Source organism: Cnephaeus nilssonii (genome assembly GCF_951640355.1).
Source record: "Cnephaeus nilssonii genome assembly, chromosome: 18".
Classification (NCBI taxonomy): Eukaryota; Metazoa; Chordata; class Mammalia; order Chiroptera; family Vespertilionidae; genus Cnephaeus; species Cnephaeus nilssonii.
This window is the reverse complement of record NC_137089.1, coordinates 25,709,401-25,729,967: the sequence shown is the minus strand read 5'-3', so window position 1 is coordinate 25,729,967 and position 20,567 is coordinate 25,709,401. Positions and strand designations below refer to the sequence as shown.

The 20,567-nt window shown below is 44.3% G+C and overlaps 1 protein-coding gene across 7 annotated transcripts in view; it reads right to left on the bottom strand.

The window, feature by feature from the left end:
- The window catches only part of COLEC10 (collectin subfamily member 10), a 379,304-nt gene that overhangs the window by 165,095 nt on the left and 193,642 nt on the right, over nucleotides 1-20,567 (bottom strand). The window lies entirely within an intron of this gene.

Genomic DNA, 20,567 nt, shown 5'->3' with positions numbered 1-20,567 from the left:
GTGTCTTTACAAGAGACACACAGAGGGGACAGGCAGAAGAGAAGATGATGTAAAGACAGAGGCAGAGATGGGAGTGATGTAGCCATGAGCCAAGAGAGCTAGGGGAGGCAAGAAAAAGAGCCTACCCTGGGGCCTCCTAGGGAGTACAGTCTTGTGGACATCTTGGTTTTGGACTTCCGGCCTCCAGTACTAGGAGAGAATTAATTTCTGTTGTGTTAAGCCACCCAGTTTGTGGTAATTTGCTACAACAGCCACTGGAAACTATATAAGGTTGTGTCCAAGCCTCACAAATGGCAGAATTAAGATAACTCTGGCACCATGGTGGGCTAAAGTTCCTATACTATTTTCTTATCTTTAATTTCTGTATTTTTTAGTTCGAAATTCCAAATTCCCAGGAGAAAAATCCTGGTTGTCCTACATTGGCATAAAGACACGTCCAGTGATATCTTTATCAGTTTCAGGTCCCAAGAATGGGATATTGTGAACAGGGTACACTGTCTCCCATCCTTTCCCAGTCTGTGTTCTTTCCTCTCGCTTTACCATGACTTAGAATTTAATGTGGCCACAGCAGCCTTGCCTTTGTAAAATCAGATCAGTTATGGCTCTTTGACAGAAGAGCAGATCCACGTAGATACTACACAAATTCATAAATCTAGGGAAATAAAAAGCACAGGGGAAGTCAAGAAGCTCAAACCTGGAGAATCTGAGTCCCGACCTTGCAATACTTGAAGTGGAAAAAAATTGTGGAGATTACATGTTGCAGGTATTATCAGGACAGGCGTTAACTAACAGCCTGCACTCTCCCTTCAGAAGCATCTGTCTCCCCACCAAAATTCCTATCTATATATATAAAAGGCTAATATGCAAAGTGTCCCCTCAGGAGTTTGACCCGGAGACCAGGAGTTCGATCGCTCTCTATGATGTGCGCTGACCACCAGGGGGTGGCGCGGAACATGGTGGGTGACCAGTGTGGTGGTAGCATGTGGGTGGCGAGGGAAGGAGGAGGCGGGGAGGCAGGGAACCTGATTGGCCTTGATCATCGGCCAGGCCTAGGGACCCTACCCATGCACAGGTTTTGTGCACCATGCCTCTAGTTTATGGATAATGAAGTGGCCTACACACATCAGTTAAGTGTGAGAAAAGTTTAAAAGTTAATGATATTAAGTATAAATCATGCAATTGCTAATTTGTTTGGCTTCCCTGGCTACTCCTTTGGATTAGGTCTACTTCAAGCTTCTCTTCCAAGGGAGATATAATACATAAATTCATGTCAGTTTTTCTCTTTTTAAACTTTTAATTTTGAAATAATTTTAGGATCATTGAAAAAACAGTATAAAGTCCCCATAATGATCTATTTTATAAAATATGCCCCAATCAGTTTGTCTGATGTTTCTCATGAATAGACTGATGTTATGGGGGAAGAATATCACATAGGTGATAGCCTTCTTACATCAGATAACTGAGTTAATTTTTATATAAGACGTGAGATACGTATTGAAGTCCCTTTTAAAAAAATATATGGTCATCCAGTTTTTCCAATATGATTTGTTGAAAGACTAGGATTTCTCCATTTAATAGCCTTTGAATCTTTGTCAACAATCAGTTGATTACATTTGTGTGGGTATATTTCAGGACTCTATTCTGTTCCATTTAGTTATAAATTTATCCTTTCACATATACCACACTGTCTTAATTACTGCCATTTATGGTAAATCTTAATATTATTTCTGATCATTACGCTGTCACTTGGAAGCATGTTTCTTTTTCTTGCTCTTTGTATACCTCCTAATATTTGGTTAAAGGAAACATGTGTAAACCAGTAGAAACTAAGGTATACAGTCTTTATACCTGGATATGGGCATGCCTTTCCTTCTGCTAGAATTGTAATAGAAGGCTTTACATTAATTCAGTTAGTAATTGGACTAGTTGTTGTTTTTGCTATGGTTATACTCAGAGCTCATAGGTTTCAAATTCCTGTAGCTTGTTTCTAGGCTGGTGGATATTTATTAGATCAATGCTTGTTTGATTCTGAGTTTTAGGTCTTCCCCTTGAGCTGTGAGAGAAAGGGAGAGTTCTAAGAACAGAGAATTCTGCACTCTCTTACCAATGCAGAGGTTGATAACCCTGGAAGCAGCTCCTTTCTAAACACTTAGCACCTTTGGAAATGTTCCCTAAACTGATGCCCAAACTCAATGTGAAGGTTACACTTTTACTACTCTCTTCCCTTGCTCAAAGTTTACAACGGTGGCTATAATTAGTTTAATTATGATTGCTGATATTGGATACAACTACAATTCTTTGACTTTCTTGCTAATGTTTTCCAAAATTTTCACTCCTCGATTCTAGGAAACTACAAAACAGGGGTTTAACAGTAATAATAGCCTACAACAATAATCTCCATAACTGAGTTTAAATACATCTGTTTTGAAATTGATTATAATCTAGTTGTGGAGACATGATTCACACATGAAAGAGTAATTGCTAATACCATATGGTATATCTACTTAGTGCCAACTGAATTGTATAAACATGGCACAGTCATCAAATACCATATCTGAAGCCTCAGGCAAGCCAAGAAGCAGTAAGTTTAGCTGGGTCTTGTAGACACATCTAGCCAGAAAGAAATAGGCAGGATATTTCAGACATAAGGAATTGAATTGGAAAGCCAGAGAGGCTAAAATGTACATTACTTGTTACGAAAACATTGTCTAGACTCATGCAGCTTATATAAAAATTCAAAGAGTAATATAAAATAAGCTCACAGAAACTTATTATGAACAGACGGTGAGTTGCAGTAGAAAGACTAATTGCTTTGTCTACCCAGAACTCTTCATTTTAGTCTGGTAAGCAGCTCCTTCTTTTAGGGAACTGCCCTCTCCCACCACACCCCATAGCCTCTCTTTCTGCTCACTGCAACCCTTCACCATCGCTATCCCAAGTCATTCCATAAGACACCTTTCTTAGGATCTGTGCATTGGAATTACTTAGAATTGTTTTCCTGTCCAATGAAAAGCTATGAAAGTGTAAAGTGAAAGCTGCCAGAGGCCACAGAGAAAGGGAGCTAGCAGAGGGAACTAGGAGGAAGAGAGAGGCAAGGAGTCCTGCTGATATTCAAGCCTCTGGTTCCAGCCACATCTTTTCGTCCTGTTGTTTTGTTTTGGGAACCACTGACTTCCCTTTCTCATCCAAGCCAGTTTCTGTCATTCCTAAACAAGAGTCCTAACAAATATGTGGAGTAAACAAGAGGTCCTTGAATACCAGACAGAGATGTTTGGATTTGAGGAGGTCACTGTGATGACTGTGAGGTCCTTAACCACCTGAAACTCTTTAATTTTCTATTTACCTATAAACACAATAGCAGCCATTGAGGTTTTAAGAAAGGTATTGATGTTTGCAAAGCAACATTTCAAGAAGATTATTCTGGCAGGAGAGTAGAGAATGAATTAGAGGCTGGAGACAATGAACCCAGAAAACCTGACTATTAAAATGGGTCAGCCATGAGGTAAACAGACCCCTCAGACTGGAGGTGGGAGCCCAGAGGGGAAAGGAACAGTCACATTAAATAACCATTAATCTTTCCAGAAGAGTCACCAGAGGAGGAGGACGATCCCTGGGTATTCGGTTATGACTAATGGATCAGGATTCCTGTCTTTTTCCAAGTATTTACTACAACACAAATCTTTCATTTCCTTGGGTTTTCATGAGTCTTTTCCCAGGGAAATCCACCACATCTTTAGAGACAAAAAAGCTTAAGTCATATTTCCACAAATATTCTTCTAACTAAAACAAAGACATCTCCCAAACTGACATTTCTATAGCAATTTTGGTTTTTCATGACTCACTGACTTCAGACAAGAGGAGGTAAACTGGGAAGATCATGCATAAAAGCTGTGTCATTCTTGTGGACTCGTAGGTCTCTGAGAGACAACATGAGGTCATCTGTTCATCCCTCCTGCCTTGGTCCAGCCATTCCTAAATCATTTTGGGGAGTGATGAGCTTGGATTTAAGCATTTAAAAAATAGTTTTAGCCCTAACCGGTTTGGCTCAGTGGATAGAGCGTCGGCCTGCAGACTGAAGGGTCCCAGGTTCAATTCCAGTCAAGGGCATGTACCTTGGTTGCAGGCACATACCCAGTAGGGAGTGTGCAGGGTGCTAGAGTTCTTATAGGGCAATTTTGGGAAATATTGTATCTAATCCTTGAGGATCCAAATGAGGCTAGGAGAAATTAAATTGCACAGCTGGTAGAAGAACTCAGAGCTCCTGTCTTACTAAGACTCTTGTGTAACTTGTGATTCTCTTGATGAAGACGGGGAACAACTAGCTTTCTCCTCTTTGGGTGATTTAATCACAATGTGTGCGTATCTACCATTGCAGTTATCACCTGACTGTTTATGTGTTTCCCTTGATGCTAATACTCATGGTAATAATAGCAACAGCAATAAGAATAATCAATATCATTTATTATACATTTTCCTGTTAGCCCCAGAATCTAGATCCATTTGAGTCCTTAGAAAACCATGTTCCATAAAGCCAAAGCCGGGAAGTTACTAATTGATCCTCAGATTTGTCACGGTTTATACATTGACCCTGGTACTCAGAGTAAATGCCGTTCATTGAGAACTTGCTAGACACACAGCCTTACTTAGGGCATTATAAACATCATCTCATTGAATCCCCAAACACCAAGTAACTGACTCTCCCTGATCAACTTATTATCTCATGACCATTTACTAAATCTTAACAGCCATAGCAACTGACTTCCCCTGACATCCCCTATTCTTTTGTTGGGGTCTCTTATCATCTGCTGCTTGAAATGGGTGCAATATTTGCCTGATATAGTCCCAGATATCCCAAGTTATTCATCCTATAATGATCTGTCTTGATTATACATTTGGATTTAACCTCGAGCTGCCAAATATCACTCCTGAAGTAGGATAACAGCAAGATCAATAGAGAAAAAGTCACAATTCTGGAAAAAAGAAATCCACCAGCGGAAGCCAAGAGTAATGGTTTTGTATGGAAAACTGCATCTGCTTTCTGTTGGGTCTGGAGCAGATGTTTCCCTCCAGCCAGGAGGCTGTGCCACTCTCAAGGATCTGCTTTTACCCTTCCAGTAAACACCAGTGGCGAGGAGAGCATCCAGGATACGCCTGCTAAGAGGAGGTGGCAAAAGAAACAAGCTCTGCCAAAGCCTCCAGAATAAATTTCTGTTTAAACCCAAACTCTGAGGTTGAAACTGAGTGTAAGAAAAAAATTAAAACCAGCAGGCTCACACTTGGGTATACCTGGCACCATATATTTTTTTCCTTATTACTTAAAACTGGCTTTGTTGACTACGCCACATTTAAAAAATAGCATAATAAAGTTTCTAGAAAAAAAATAAAATTTGATGGACTCTGGGAATAAAAAGAAAATAAGAGCAGTTTCCACCTAGAAATAAGTAGCTGGCTTTCTCAGAAGCAGGCCCACGTGGGTCAATAAACCTTCGTTAAAGGCTTTGGAGTGAGACCCACCTGATTTCCAATCCTGTTTCTTCTCCTAAATAGCGTGAGTGCTTTGAGGCTCAGCCTGCCTGTCTGCATAATCAAAAGAACAAAACCTCAGAAGCCCCTTTGGGTACTCCATGTTTCTATCACAGAACTTGGCATAGTAAACGTGTTGTTTTTTGTTGTTGTTTTTTTTACACTGTTCCTTCACAAGAGAGAAATTCACACAAGGGCTGTTCTCAGCCATTTGTGTGATTGGTCTGGGGAAAATGACAAAGGGGCATCCCTCCAGAAAACTGTGCTGGTTAATGGGTTCAGAGCAGTGACCACTTCAGAACAAAATGGAAGAGAGGCAAGTCTGGATGAGGCAATGAAAGAAACAAGGAGGTATCCGCAGGCCTGGCTTCCAGTCGGGGCCCCAGACTTGCTGGGACTCCCCGGAAAAGTCACTGAAGCTTACTGTGTGCCTGTGACAATGGTGCTGAGCGGAGTCTGGACACAGGGCACCTGCCGCTTGGATGGTTTGTGACCAATGGGGCTCCAAGCAGTTGCAGGCAAGGTAGGAAGCGTCTCCCATCACATACATAGTGGAGATCCCGAAGGTTCAATTACACTCAGACCCTCTGTAAGACAAAACTCTCTAATGTTTGAGAGGCTGCGTCAGCATATCCCCCCAAAGTCAGAGAGTTTGTGGAGTCTTCAGTGAAGCCGCATCAATCCTGCTGACTTCCTTTTGATGAATCGGGATAAAAGAAAATCTCTCTCAGAAAGAACCATTCCAACTGGACTTCATCGTAAAGGACACCAGAAAATAACATTCATTGAGCATCTGTCATGTGCCAGGATCTTACCTTTTTAATGTTCATTCTTTTAACAGCTTTACGAATTGGGCCTTAATATTCCCATTTTAAAGATAATGGGCTATGGACAAAAGAGAACAGGTTACATGCCCATGATTTCCTAGCAACTAACAGAGACAGAATTTGAGCCCCATTTTGTCTTTAAAACCCCTGATATTTCATTCAATCACAGTGGCCCGAAGACACTGGGGAGGCCAACGGGCGATCAATTAAGAATCAAGAATTGGGCATTTTAAAGCTGTATGTCAGATTCTCTGCATTTTCTTTTCACTCTTGTGTTGTGGGGAAACTCACAAGGTTCTGAGTCTTGCCCACAGATATTTATGTCACATTAGTGTCCACCTATTATGTTCATCAGTGGATGAACAGAAATTCAATTCTCATACTCACTAGCCAGAATTGGCACAGCCTCATAAGGGAAGAACAAAGTCCTCCTTCCATAAGACTGCCCTCTTCGGAGGCCAGCTGTCAACCATAAGTTTCATGGGTCCCCAGGCAACCCATACTCTGATAGAAGGGCTATAAAAAAAGGGGTTCTCACAACATCCTCAGGTTTGATAATTTGCTAGAATGATTCTTAGAACTCAGGAAAGTGCTATACTTATGATTTACTGATTATTATAAAGGACTAGAGGTCTGGTGCATGAAATTCATGCACAGGGGTGGGGTTTGTCCCTCAGCCCAGCCTGCACCCTCTCCAATCTGGGACCCCTCGAGGGATGTCCAACTGCCTGTTTGGGCCCGATCCCAGCCTGTTTGCCCCTAACTGCTGTCCCCTGCAGGCCTGGTCACCCCTAACTGCTGTCCCCTGCAGGCCTGGTCACCCCTGACTGCCCTCCCCTGCAGGCCTGGTCCCCCAACTGCTCTCCACTGCAGGCCCGGTCACCCCCAACTTCTCTCCTCTGCCGGCCTGGTGACCCCTAACTGCCCTCCCCTGCAGGCCTGGTCCCCCAAAACTGCTCTCCACTACAGGCCTGAGTCCCCCCCCCCCAACTGCCCTTCCCTGCATGCCCGGTCACCCCCAACTTCCCTCCTCTGCTGGCCTGGTCCCTCCCAACTGCCCTCCTTTGCTGGCCATCCTGTGGTGGCCCTCTTGTGTCCACATGGGGGCAGGATCTTTGACCACATGGGGGCAGCAATCTTGTGTGTTGGAGTGATGGTCAATCGCATATTACTCTTTTATTAGATAGGATAGAGGCCTGGTGCATGGGTGCAGGCCAGCTGGTTTGCCCTGAAAGATGTCCCGGATCAGGGTAGGGGTTCCCTTGGGGCATGGGGCGGCCTGGTCGAGGGGCCTGTGGTGGTTTGCAGGCCAACAATGCCCCCTGGCGACCCAAGCAGAGGCCCTGGTATCTGGGGTTTATTTATCTTCTACAATTGAAACTTTGTAGCCTGGAGCAGAGCCAAGCCTTCTGCTTGCTCCATGGCAGCAGCCATTTCTGTTGGGGTTTATGTATCTTCTATAATTGAAACTTTGTTGCCTTAAGTGGAGGCCTGGGCAGCCAGGGTGTGCAGAAAGCTTGGCTTCCTCCATTGCTGGGGGCAACCCTAGCCTCCAGCTCTTTCCAGCTCCGTGGCTGCCACCATTTCTGTTTGGATTTGTTTACCTTCTATAATTGAAACTTTGTAGCCTTGAGTGGAGGCCTAGGCTGGCAAGGGCAGGCAGAAAGCTTGGCTTCCTCCATTGCCTGGGAAACCCAAGCCTCCCTCCTGCTCTCTGTGGCTGTAGGCATCTTGGTTGGGTTTATTTGCATATTCGCTCCTGATTGGCTGGTGGGTGTGGCTTGTGGGCATGGCTTATGGGTGTAGCGGAGTGATGGTGAATTTGCATATTACTCTTTTATTAGATAGGATACTTCTAGGGGCAAGAACTGGGAGGGTACTGAATACAGAGCTTCCATGCCCTTTCCATGTGGAATCATATGCATCACCCTCCCAGCACTTCAATAATGTGTTTACCAACCAGGAAGCTGCACTGTTCAGAGTTTTTATTGGGTTTTCATTACATGAGCTTGACTGATTGAACTCAATTTCCAGCCCTCTTCCACGCCCAAGAAGTTAAGATAGCTCAAACTCCCAACACTTCAGTCAACATGGTAGGTCTTTCCCATGACCAACCTCCAGGCTAAAATTATCTAGAGGGCTACCATAAGTCATTTCACTAGGGATAGTTCAAGGATTTAGAGCGGAACAAAGACCAATTGAGCTCTTTATTACAGGCCACCACTCTATCCATCCCACTCCCTAAATTTGTTCCCCTTTTTTAGCATTCTCAATTCAGTCGGGGACATTAACCGACCCCCTTTTAAGCCTGCCACACTTGAAAACCTGCAGTTGTCTTTGACTCTGCGTTTCCTCCTCAAGTAGGATGGCTTCCCCTAGGTTTATTTTCTTCGCCAGGTTTCCTGGATTCATCCTCTCCTCTTCACCTCCACTACCACCACTGACACTGCCCTTGAGAATCCAAGCCCTCAGGAGCCTAAGTTGTTGGTCCAACTTCTTGACTGATCTGCCTGCTCCCAGCTTCATTTACTTCAATCCTTCTTCCATGCAACTATTAGATCAATCTTCTTTAAACAGCCAAGTAATTAGCAGTAATTTGTTCCTCTAAGCAGCATGTATGAAAATCCTTTTTCATTCTACCAGGAGGTCCCCTGAGACATCCTTGTCTTTTGCTCAAGGAAGAATAGAAAAATCAACAGAGCTCCAAATGGACTTGAGGAAAAGCACCCAGGATGGAGACTGGAATGAGCACTGAATCCAGAGTTCAGAAGGCTTAAGTTTGAATCCTGGCTCAACTTCAAGCTGTGGATGCCTACATGGTAGAGGCATTGCATAGGGCAGAGATGTAAGGTACTCAGCACACAGATTATTATAAACAGAAAATCTAACCTGCAGTTTAAATGGGTATTTTTCACTTTTATTGCACATTTCTCCAAATCCTTCCTTCTTAAGGCACTATGTTAACCTTCTATTGCTGCTGAAACAAATCAGCATAAACAGTGATTTAAATAATACAAATTTGTTTCTTATAGTTCTGGAGAACAGAAGTCTGAAATGAGTCTTGTTGAGCTAATCCCAGGGTGTTGGCAAGAGCTGTGCTCATTTAGGATGCTCTGGGGTAGAACTTGTTTCCTGTCTTTTCCAGCTTCTAGAGGACACCTACAGTCCTTAAGTGCATTCTCCATTTTCAACGATACTGGGCCACATTCTTTTCAGGCTGCCATCTTTCTGTTTCTCCTTCTTCAGCTTCCTTCTGCCACCAGTAAGGTCACATGGGTCCACCTGGATGATCCAAGCTAATTCCCATTTTAATATCAGCTGACTAACAACCTTAATTCCATCTGAACACCTACTTCCCCTTTCACATATAAAGCAACATATTCTGAGGTCCCAGAAAATAGGATGTGAACATCTTTGGTGGAGGGAGGGAAATATTCTATCTCATGCCAAGTTCAGGTAACATAGCATCCTATCTAATAATAGACAAATATGCAAATTGACCATACCTCCGACACACCCACAAGCCATGCCCACAAGCCACGCCCACCATCCAATCAGAGCAAGTATGCAAATTAACCCAAACCAAGATGGCTACAGCCACAGAGAGCAAGGTTTCCTAGGTAACAGAGGAAGCCAAGCTTTCCACCTGCCCTTGCCAGGCCTAAGCCTCCACTCAAGCTACAAAGTTTCAATTATAGAAGGTAAACAAATTCAAACAAATGGCGGCAGAATGGAGCTTGAGAGAGCAGGTCAGGGTTGCCGCCGGCAACAGGGGAAGCAAAGCTTTCCACACACCCTGGCTGGGCTCACCTGCTTAAGGCTACAAAGTTTCAATTGTAGAAGGTGAATTAACTGCCACAGAAATGGCTGCCGCCCTGGAGGGAGCAGCAGGCTTGGCTCCGCTCCAGGCTACAAAGTTTCAATTGTAGAAGGAAAATAAATTCCAGATACCAGGGCCTCCGCTTGGGTCACCAGGGGGTGTGGGTGGCCTGCAAACCACCACAGGCCCCTTGCTCAGGCCGCCCCACACCCCAAGGGAAACCCCACCTGATCCGGGACGCCCTTCAGGGCAAACCAGCTGGCCCCCACCCCTGTACCAGGCCTCTATCCTATCTAATAAAAGAGTAATATGCAGATTGATCATCACTGCAACACACAATATAGCTGCCCCCATGTGGTCAAAGATCCTGCCCCGATGTGGACACAAGATGGCCACCACAGATGGCCAGCAGGAGAGGGCAGTTGGGAGGCACCCGGCCTGCAAGGGAGGGCAGTTGAGAAGGACCAGGCCTGCAAGGGAGGGCAGTTGAGAGGGACCAGGCCTGCAAGAAAGGGCAGTTGGAGGTGATCAACCCTGCAGGAGAGGGCAGTTAGGAGTGACCAGGCCGGCAGAGGAGGGAAGTTGGAGGCAAACAGGCTGGCAGCAGAGTGGTTAGGGGGTGATCAGGCTGGCAGGCAGAAGCGGTTAGGGACAATCAGGAAGGCAGGCAGGCAAGCAGTTGGGAGCCAGCAGTCCTGGATTGTGAGAGGGATGTCCGACTGCCCGTTTAGCCCCGATCCCACCGGGATCAGGCCTAAACAGGCAGTCGGACATCCCTCGAGGGGACCCAGATTGGAGAGGGTATAGGCTGGGCTGAGGGACAACCCCCCTCCATACACGAATTTCGTGCACCGGGCCTCTAATTATATAATAAAAGGCTAATATGCTAAGTGTCCGGTCCACTGGTTGGCCGTTCAACCAATCAAAGCGTAATATGCTAATGATATGCTAAGGCCGCTCAACAGCTCGCTATGATGTGCACTGACCACCAGGGGGCAGATGCTCCGACCGATAGGTTAGCTTGCTGCCAGGGTCTGGCTGATCAGGGCTAAGCAAGATGGGCCGGACATACCCTGGAGCCCTCCCGCAGTCCTTCCCGGCTGGCCAACCTCCCATGTCCCTCCCTGGCCCCAATTGTACATCAGTGGGGTCCCTCAGCCTGGCCTGTGCCCTCTCACAATCTGGGACCCCTCAGGGGATGTTGGAGAGCTGGTTTCAGCCCAATCCCGCAGGCTAGGCCAAGGGACCCCACTGGTGCACGAATTCATGCACTGGACCTCTAGTTACCCATAAAGCTTTCCCTGATAACTCTCACCTGTAGTGTTTGTTTTGCTTTAATCCAGTAGTTTTCAATCTTGTCTGTACACTGGATTCACCTATGGCACTTTGAAAAATACTGATGCCTGGGTCCCATTCTTGAGAGATGTGGATTAAATTGGTCTAAGGTGTGATCTGAGCAGATAACTTTTTACAAAGTTCTCTCAGTGATTCTAGTATGCAGCCAAGATTGAGAACCAATTCTCTAGGAAGTTTTTGTAAGTTTCATCTTATCTATTATTATAGAGAGGAGGTATCATATGATGATCAAAAGGAAGACTGTAGTCCAGCTGCCTGGATTCAAATCTCTTGGCTCGATCTCTAACTAGTGGTCAGATCTTGAGCTACTTAAGCAATCACTTGATGCCCCTATGTCTTTATTTGTAAACTGGGAATAATAATGCCTCATAGAGTTATTATTGAGAAGACTAAATGATGCGATGTATGTAAAAGTGTTGAGTGTAGCTCATAGCTCAGAGTATGCTCCCAAACAATACTAACACTAATAGCGTTTCATTGTCATTCATCTTGTCTTTGAAACTCACCTAGAAGCTTTGCCTGGGCATCAGCAACCCTTCTTTCTGTGGTTCTCAAAAAATACTTGCTATTTAATTGGTAGAATACAAGCAAGCATGGCCAAACAATGTGATTGCAGCTCTTAGAGCCATAACTTTTTTTTTCATTTTATTTTTAGAAGAGTTTGGTCATATCTTTGCTTCCCAACTATCTTCAACCAGTGTATGCTAGATGAACATTCAAATCATTTTGGAAACATTTTTAAATTACCAGATCCAGAAAAAAAGAAAGGAAAAACAAGGGGAAAATAAAAACCATAAAATTACCAGGCCTAGGGCCTAAACCCCCGCTCCCCCGAGATATTAATTCAATGGAGGTCCAAGCAGTTTCCTTTAGCTCTCCAGGTAATTATAATACACAGCAAGGAATGAGAATCTGTGACTTGGACCACATGTCTATGACTGTTGCATTCTGAGTACTTCTAATGAAGCTAATGACTTATGTGTGGGAATTCCATGATGGGTCTACTTATTAAAAAAGAATATAGTAAAGGAAAAGAAGGGGTAAAAAAGGGAGAAACCAGAAACAGAAAGTTAGTCACATACACTTAAAGGTATCTCTTGACCACTTGTTGGCACTCACTCTCTATATTCACTATGTTCTTCCATCCCCCGTAGGCCTCTAAGGAGACATGAATATTCTTGAACATACTCTGACTAGAGAGGTGGAGATTCTGTGCTCTTCCCAGAGTATATGCTCAAAATACATTTAAGCAAACCTGAATTTAGAGCAGCACAGATTTGTTCTGTGGCTACTCAGGTAGGTAGTACCGGAAGAGGTATAAAAAAAGATTAAGCTAAAATTTGGGGCTATTCCTTAAGCAACTCGGAGAGGAAATTCCTTGCTCACCCTGGGTAGTGCACAGGTTATTATGGGGACTGCAAGGAACATGAGTCAGAGGAGACAATTACTCAAGAAAGTTGCCCAATCTCCTGACATCCGGTGGCGGAAAGAGGCTCTAAGTCACCTCAAGGTGACCCAGGCATCAAACACCAGCCAGTCAACAGCATTAGGCAGGTGGCCACAGCACAAAGAACATTCCCGTATGTTGCAGAAAGGTCTAGGCAAAAATTGTCATACATTGAATTTACATATCTTATTTCATTTATAAAATCCTTTCCTACTCATGGCCTTATCTGACTTTTTTTTCCCCAGCAAAAAACAAACAAAACCTTTGTAAGGTACATAGGTCTGATATTATCCACATTCTTGAGATGAAGAGTCAAGTCATAGGCAGTGAGTGACTGAGTGATGGAGAAAAAGGCTTCTGATCTTACCCATTTTCTGGATCATTCCTTCCCTAACAAAAGTAGAATCAATCGTGGCATAGATGATTACGAAATAAACTAAAAGTATTTAAAAAGAACAAACTCTTAAGGTGATGAAACTCGGTATCCATAAGGTACCATTAAGACTCCACCTAAAAATTTCCGGGAAAGGTGAGCTTAGGGAGGTATCTTCGAATCACAGCAAGTTCCACCAGGAAACAGAAACTTAATATAAGCAGTAGTATTTACAAGAAAAGGGAAAAAATATATATGTATATATGTATAAACATACCACTGTGAATATACTACTTCTGAAATAAAAATTAAATCTCATTTGCCAAAAGTGATTGTGATAAACGTCACTTTATTAATACTAACTACTGATTATTAAATATCTGAGTAGAAGAACAATGTCAAATTCTTAATATGCGTTAAAAATCTAATCCTAACAGCTGCCCTAGAACATAGGCAATATTACAAGGTAATTGTCAGCCATGTACAAGGAGACTGAGGCCCGCCAGCCAGTGCCCCACAACTGGTGAGGGCAGAGCCATGATTCAGACCCAGGACTCTGACTCCGAACTCCTGCTTTTTCCGCTGCTCTATGCCATCTCCTCAAAGCCCATAATTAAGCACAATAATATACTCTACACAAATTAAAAGATCTCAGGCACAAAAGTGACGAGACGACTTTTGGCTGATGGCTTCCAAATATGCGACGGATCCTTTTTCTGGAAACCGCATTTGGCATAAGGGGCCTAAAGTCCAGACAGTTTCAATGACGGAACTCAAGGTCTCCGTGGATGTTGGCCTTAAGACGGAAATAGCTCTGAGGCCTCCCATCCTGGCGTCTCCCCGCTACCCTCCTCAGCGGAGCTCAGACTGCCCGCAGGACCTGCAAGTGGGTGAGGTGACAACGCTTGTGGGGTTTGAAACAAAGTACATTGTGATCTCTGTCTCCATCCCAGTAACTATTTCCGCTGCTCTCATTCTCTCTGGTGCTTATTCTCGGCTCTGTAAAACTTCACGCTTGTTTGTTTTACTTTCAGCTTTAAAAAGGACTCTGAGCAGCTGTTCCAGACTTTTATGAAATTATCCATCGCCACTTAGAGCGAGGGCTGCTGAAAGGAATGGCTCTGTGAGGTGGTGCCTGAGACCCGATTTTAAGTGGAATCTGGCGTTTTTGTTTTTTATCCCCATTCCCATCCACCTGATTTTAATCAAAGAGCATCTTCCTTAAATCTAAAAGTCAGTCAACAGTGTGCCCAGCGTTCTCATTATGCCCAATGGCTTTACCTGAGTCCTAGTAATTCTGCAGCTGCGGTTTCTCTGTGTGTGGCCACCTCCCCTCAATCTTCCTTGGCTTTATGTCTCCTGTTTTCCTTGAGATCTTATCCTTTTGCTACCAGGGTTTAGTCTATCAAAAGGATGCAATGTAGCTTGGCAGGTGTGGCTCAGTGGTTGAGTGTTGACTCATGATCCAGGAGGTCATGGTTTGATTCCCAGTGAGGGCACATGCCTGGGATAGGGGCTCGAATCCAGTAGGGAATGGTAGCGGGTGTGCAGGAGGCAGCCAATTGATGATGTTCCTCTCTCATTGATGTTTCTATCTTTCTATCCCTCTCCCGTCCCCTCTGTCTAAAAATCAATTAAAAAAAAACCTGTTTTTTGTTTTTTTTAAAAGGATGCAATATAAAGACGTGAAAGGGAGTATTGGAATTACAATCCAAAGAGCTCAGTCTCACTCAGGCAACTATGGACTGGCCACCTGCCAGAACCTCCTCTTCTCATGTATAAAGTGGAGATCACATAATAATTGTCCTACTTGTCTCATAGACTTATAGGAATGATCATAAAAAAAGAAAATTGAAAAGGAACCTGGGAAAATGCAAGGTAAATATTAGTTTATTCACTGGCCACTCTTGTGATAGAGACCTTGCTGTCATGGAGCTCCCTTTCAAAGGGGGGGACACAGAACTGGAAGCCGATCATTATGGGTTGCAACTTGATGGGTCCAGACCAGGCCCCACAGAGGAAGTCAGATTGGAGCAGGACCATGAAGGTCAAATGGGCCTTTTTGAGAAAACAAAGGAAGAAAGGTCAGCACATATAAAGAGCCTCTTAGGCTAGTAAAACATCTTTTTCCAAAATTTGTGTGTGTGTATGTGTGTGTGTGTGTGTGTGTGTGTGTTTGGGGGGAAGGGCAATGGCTTTAAAAAGGAAGTGAAATAATAAAGAAGACTATATTAGAAAGATTATTTTAGAGACAGTGGGGCAAGAAAAACAAGAGAACAATGAATTGTTGTTGTTGTTATTATTATTGTTATTATTATTATTATTATTGTAGGTTATCACTCATGTGAGTCTGAGTAGAGAACTGAGTCAAGAGTTTAGTTATCCTCTTCACAAAGGAAAGAGTGAATCCTGGAACCAGATTGGGAAGGGGATGGAGATGTGGGCCTCCATTCCAAGGTTAGGTGACGCCCCGAGTAGGATAAACACTCTGTGAAGGGAGTGCGGATTCCTACTGTCAATAACCCTAAGAGGGAGTTGGTGCTGGAAAAGGAAATGGACCCAGGATGACAAACTGATCTCTGAGCCTGGACTCAAAGGAGTCCAGGTAAGTTCAAAGGCATTTTTTATTTTCTGTGTCATGTGGGACAATGTCTTCTGACATGAAAGGCAGTCCTACAGGCATGCATGAAGGTCCCTGAGAGGGACCCCAGAAATACCCTCAGGCCTATTACTTCTGAGAGTCTCCATATTAAATAGCAGCTTTTATTCCCTTCTTTATCCCAGAGCCACTGGCATGTCATGGAAACCTTATTAACTAACTGGTCTCAGATGTGCTGCAGAGAAATAAAAAGGAAGCCTGCTCGGGCTCAGACCATGGCAATAAAGAGAACAGCAGTGAGGATAATGGATAACACTTATCGAGCTTTTTCTTATGCCGGTAATGAAGTGCTAGGAGCTTAAGTGGATTATCTTATTTTCTCAACCATTTTAAGAATTTAGAACTCTGGTTACCCTCATTTTACAGGTAAGGAATCTGAGGTTTAGAGCACTAAAATAGCTTGCCCAGTTCACACAGCTGAAAGGTAGCACTGTCTCCACAGAAAATTATCTTACAGAGCTGCTACCCTGAACTACCTCCCAGCGTATGCTCACAAGGGGGCACACGCATGCATGGAGTGGACGCCAAGGAGACCGGCAGGGTCCTGGGGAGCTGTCTGAGATGGAGAAGCCATTGTGGGTCTATGGCTGAATGACGGGAGAAATGCAAGCAAAACCCCATATGAACTTGGGGGGTGATGGGAGATGTGGCCTGGGACTCCTCTCAGAGCTACCGGAGAAGGCGGGGACCCTGCAAATGAAGACCAACTTCCTGCTCATAGTAATGAGTGGTACCAAGCCAGCAGACCATAGCCTAATCCAGCGATTTTCAACCTTTTTCATCTCATGGAAACCTTATTAACTCACTAATTACTAAAATTTTGCAGCGCATCAAAAAATGTATTTTTTGCCGATCTGGCAAAAAAAAAAGTATAATTTTGATTCATTCACACTGGATGGCTATTGTTGTGTTGGCTGTTGTAATTTTTTTATTTGACAATTTAAGGGAAAAGAGGTTAGTGCCCCTAACTAGTCAGGTATTGAACGTTTTACTAATTCCTGCGGCACACTGTTTGAAAATCGGCCTAATCCATGAGGGGGTCTTTATGCCTACAAGCTGGTGAGGCCCTGAGGACATCCTGATGACTATTATATGACAATGAGTGTGTGAAAGGGAACAGAGGAAAATATCAGAAAGTTACAAACTGGCCCATCATCACACTCCAATCTTGAAAACTCCCGAGAAAAGACTCAGTTCTATGTAACCCTAAACAAATTGCACATTGGCCGCATGTGGCTTTCAGAGCCTTTGACTTAATCTGCTGTTCCATGATCAGCTCCACGGTTACTAAGGAATTTGCTGGTGGAGCCCAATGCTTGGCAGCACAAAGGAGAAACTGGCAGTGGCACTGGAAATTCCCTAAAGGCGAATAACTTCAATGTCTGCCCAAGGGGCCTCAAAGATGTGCTCCTGCCTTTAAAATCAGGATGAAAGAGCTGTATCAAGTCTTACCCAAGGAATCTTAGCCTCTATTCTCCCCATTCTTTATGGAACAGATCACAGATGATCTCACCACCAGAACTTTTCCAAATGAGGCACCTGCATCAGCAGATGAGTGGATAAAGAAGCTGGGGCACATTTACACCATGGAATACTATGTAGCAGTATAAAAGAAGGAACTCTTACTATTTGCAACAGCATGGAGGGACCTGAAGAGTATTATGCTAAGTGAAATAAGCCAGTCAGAGACAGATAAAGTATCACATGATCTCATTCATATGTGGCATCTAATGAACAAAATAAACTGATGAACAAAATAGATCCAGAGACATAGAAGCTTGGAATAGAGTGTTGAATTTCAGAGGGAACGTGGGGGTAGGAAGTTGGGGAGGGAGAGATTAATCAGGGAACTTATATGCATACTAGAGGCCTGGTGAATGAATTCGTGCACTCGGCGGGGGGGGAGGGTCCTCAGCCCAGCCTGTGCCCTCTCGCAGTCCAGGAACCCTCAGGGGATATCTGACTGATGGCTTAGGCCCACTCCCCTGGGGCCTAAGCCGTCAGTCAGATATCCTTAGCACTGCTGCAGAGGTGGGAGAGGCTCCTGCTGCTGCCGCTGCACTCGCCAGCTGTGAGCCTGGCTTCTGGCTGAGGGGTGCTCCCCTGTGGGGCAGCTCCTGCATTGACCGTCTGTCCCTGGCGGTCAGTGCATGTCATAGCAACTGGTCGTTCTGCATTTGGGCCAAAACTGGCTCTCTGACATCCCCCAAGGTGTCCCGGATTGCGAGAGGGCGCAGGCCAGGCCAAGGGACCCCCACTGGTGCAAGATCAGGGCCAGGGAGGGACACAGGAGGTTGGCTAGCTGGGGAGGGACTGTGGGAGAGCTCCAGGGCATGTCCGGCCTGTCTCGCTCAGCTGCCTCGCTCAGTCCCGATCGGCCGGACCCCAGCAGCAAGCTAACCTACTGGTCAGAGCAGTGCACATCATAGCGAGCAGTTGAGTGGCCTTAGCATATTTTGCTTTGATTGGTTGAATGGCTGACCGGCTGACCAGACACTTAGCACATTAGGTTTTTATTATATAGGATATGCATAGCCCATGAACACAGACAATAGTGTCATAAAGGCTTTGGAGGGGTGGGGTCGGGGAGGAGGTGGTCAATGGAAAAACAACAATAAAAACAAAGGGGACATCTGTAATACTTTCATCAATAAAGATAAATGTTTTTAAAATCCACATAAAAAAGATTGAGGATCCCTGCCACCCCAAATGGGCAGGTCTCTCTCAGCAGCACCAGCATCTGGAAGCTTGTTAGAAAGGCAGAATCTTGGGCCCCACTCAAGACCTAATGAGTCGGAATCTCCATTTAACAAGATCTTCAGGCGATCTGTGTGCGTGTGAAAATGAAGAAGCACAGCTTGAGCGTGTCTGAAGTCTCTAAGTATCAGGCACCACATAGGATCCAGAGGCCACATTACAACATTAACTCAAGCATGAATTTGTGGCTCTCAGTTAATTAATGAATCCATTAAGTACTGACCTCTCCACAGGTGTCCTTTACTTTGCCAAGGGCTATTGGTGATTTTTTTTTATAAAAGGCAAGATATGATCCCTGTTGAGAGCATGCTTACAATTCTGTTGGAGAAAGAAAATATACATATGCTCAGAGTGACCTTTCAGAAAAGTAAGTCAGACCCCATCACTGCCCTGAGTAAAATGACTGCATACCCCAGTGCCAGCCAGATGAAGTCTAGACTCCAGCAGAGCATAGGAAGCCTTTGCACAGTTTGGTGCATGCCTTCCTTCCTCCCAGTCTTATCCATAGCCACCCTCTCTCCAGTCAAACTGAACTTGAAGGTCCTCAAATGTGCAGAGCTTGCTATCGTCTCCATGCTTTGCCCTTGCAGAATGACTCTGCCCCTACCTGCCCTTCTCCCTGTTTAGGATAACTCCATTTAATTCTTTTGGCTTCCCTCAGCATCATTTTTCTCTGCAATCTTTTCTTTGGCTTCAAATTTGAAAGAGGTGTTACTCTTCTAGTGTATTTCCACTGCAAATTCTGTTTATGACTGTCCCCTAGGGACAAGACACCCAGTAAATGTCCATTTGAAAAAAATAAAAATGGTACATGAAACAGCTATAAATCAGCGATGCAATCAATGAGCATCACCATCTCCATCTCAGACATACCTAAGAGCCCTGTCCCAGGATTCAAATGCCTTAATCCTTCCCACTCAGACTTCTCTCACAGACCATCTGGCCTGCTGGCTAATCCCCATGCCTCTTGGAGGCTCAGTCCTATGCTTAGGATGTCCTTCTTTATCCCCTTCACTTGGGAGAGTCTTTACATCTCATCTCAAATGCAACATCCTCTAAAAAGCTTCTGTCCCTTCCCAAGAGTGAGTTGGACCTTCCCATTACTGTGTTCTAACATCACTTTGTACTAGTCTCTATCAAATATCTTACCTGGGGGTCGTGACTCTTCGCTTGCCTGTCTCTCCCACCTGACTGTGTTTCTAGAACAGAGACTTGTCTTCTAAAGCAGGAATAGGACTGATTGTGTTTTATTCATGTCTCCATTCTCAGTGATATTCAAATGCCTGGCACAAAATAGACCAGCGCTTCCTAACCTCTGCTAATTAATCATTAGAACCAACCATATGTCACTTAAGAATCCATATGCCTATGCTCTATCCCAAATCATCCTGCTTCCCTAAGTCTAGGATAGAAGCCAGGCAATTGTAGCTTGCAAATGCTCCCCAGATAATTCTGATGGCCAACCAGGACTTAGAAATACTGCAGTAGGCCTTCAGTAAAGTGTTTGTGAAGGAATTATCCATTCTTTATACCTGAACATTACCCATTGCTTTTGGAGACAAATCTGAGGTACCTCCTTGACATATTGTGTTTCATTGGATTGCCTGGGTCCTTTCTGGCTTGATGCACTTATACCTGTCCATATCCTGGCATCACTGCAATGTTAGGAAGCAGTTTATACACTTTGGGATCAATTGTGTGTAGCCATCTCTGTATGTTATAGCATACTGTATAATAGGAGGCAGAGAAAAACATGATGGATGTGCAATTTGGGTAGAATAATAGCAGAGACCTTTCAGGCACAC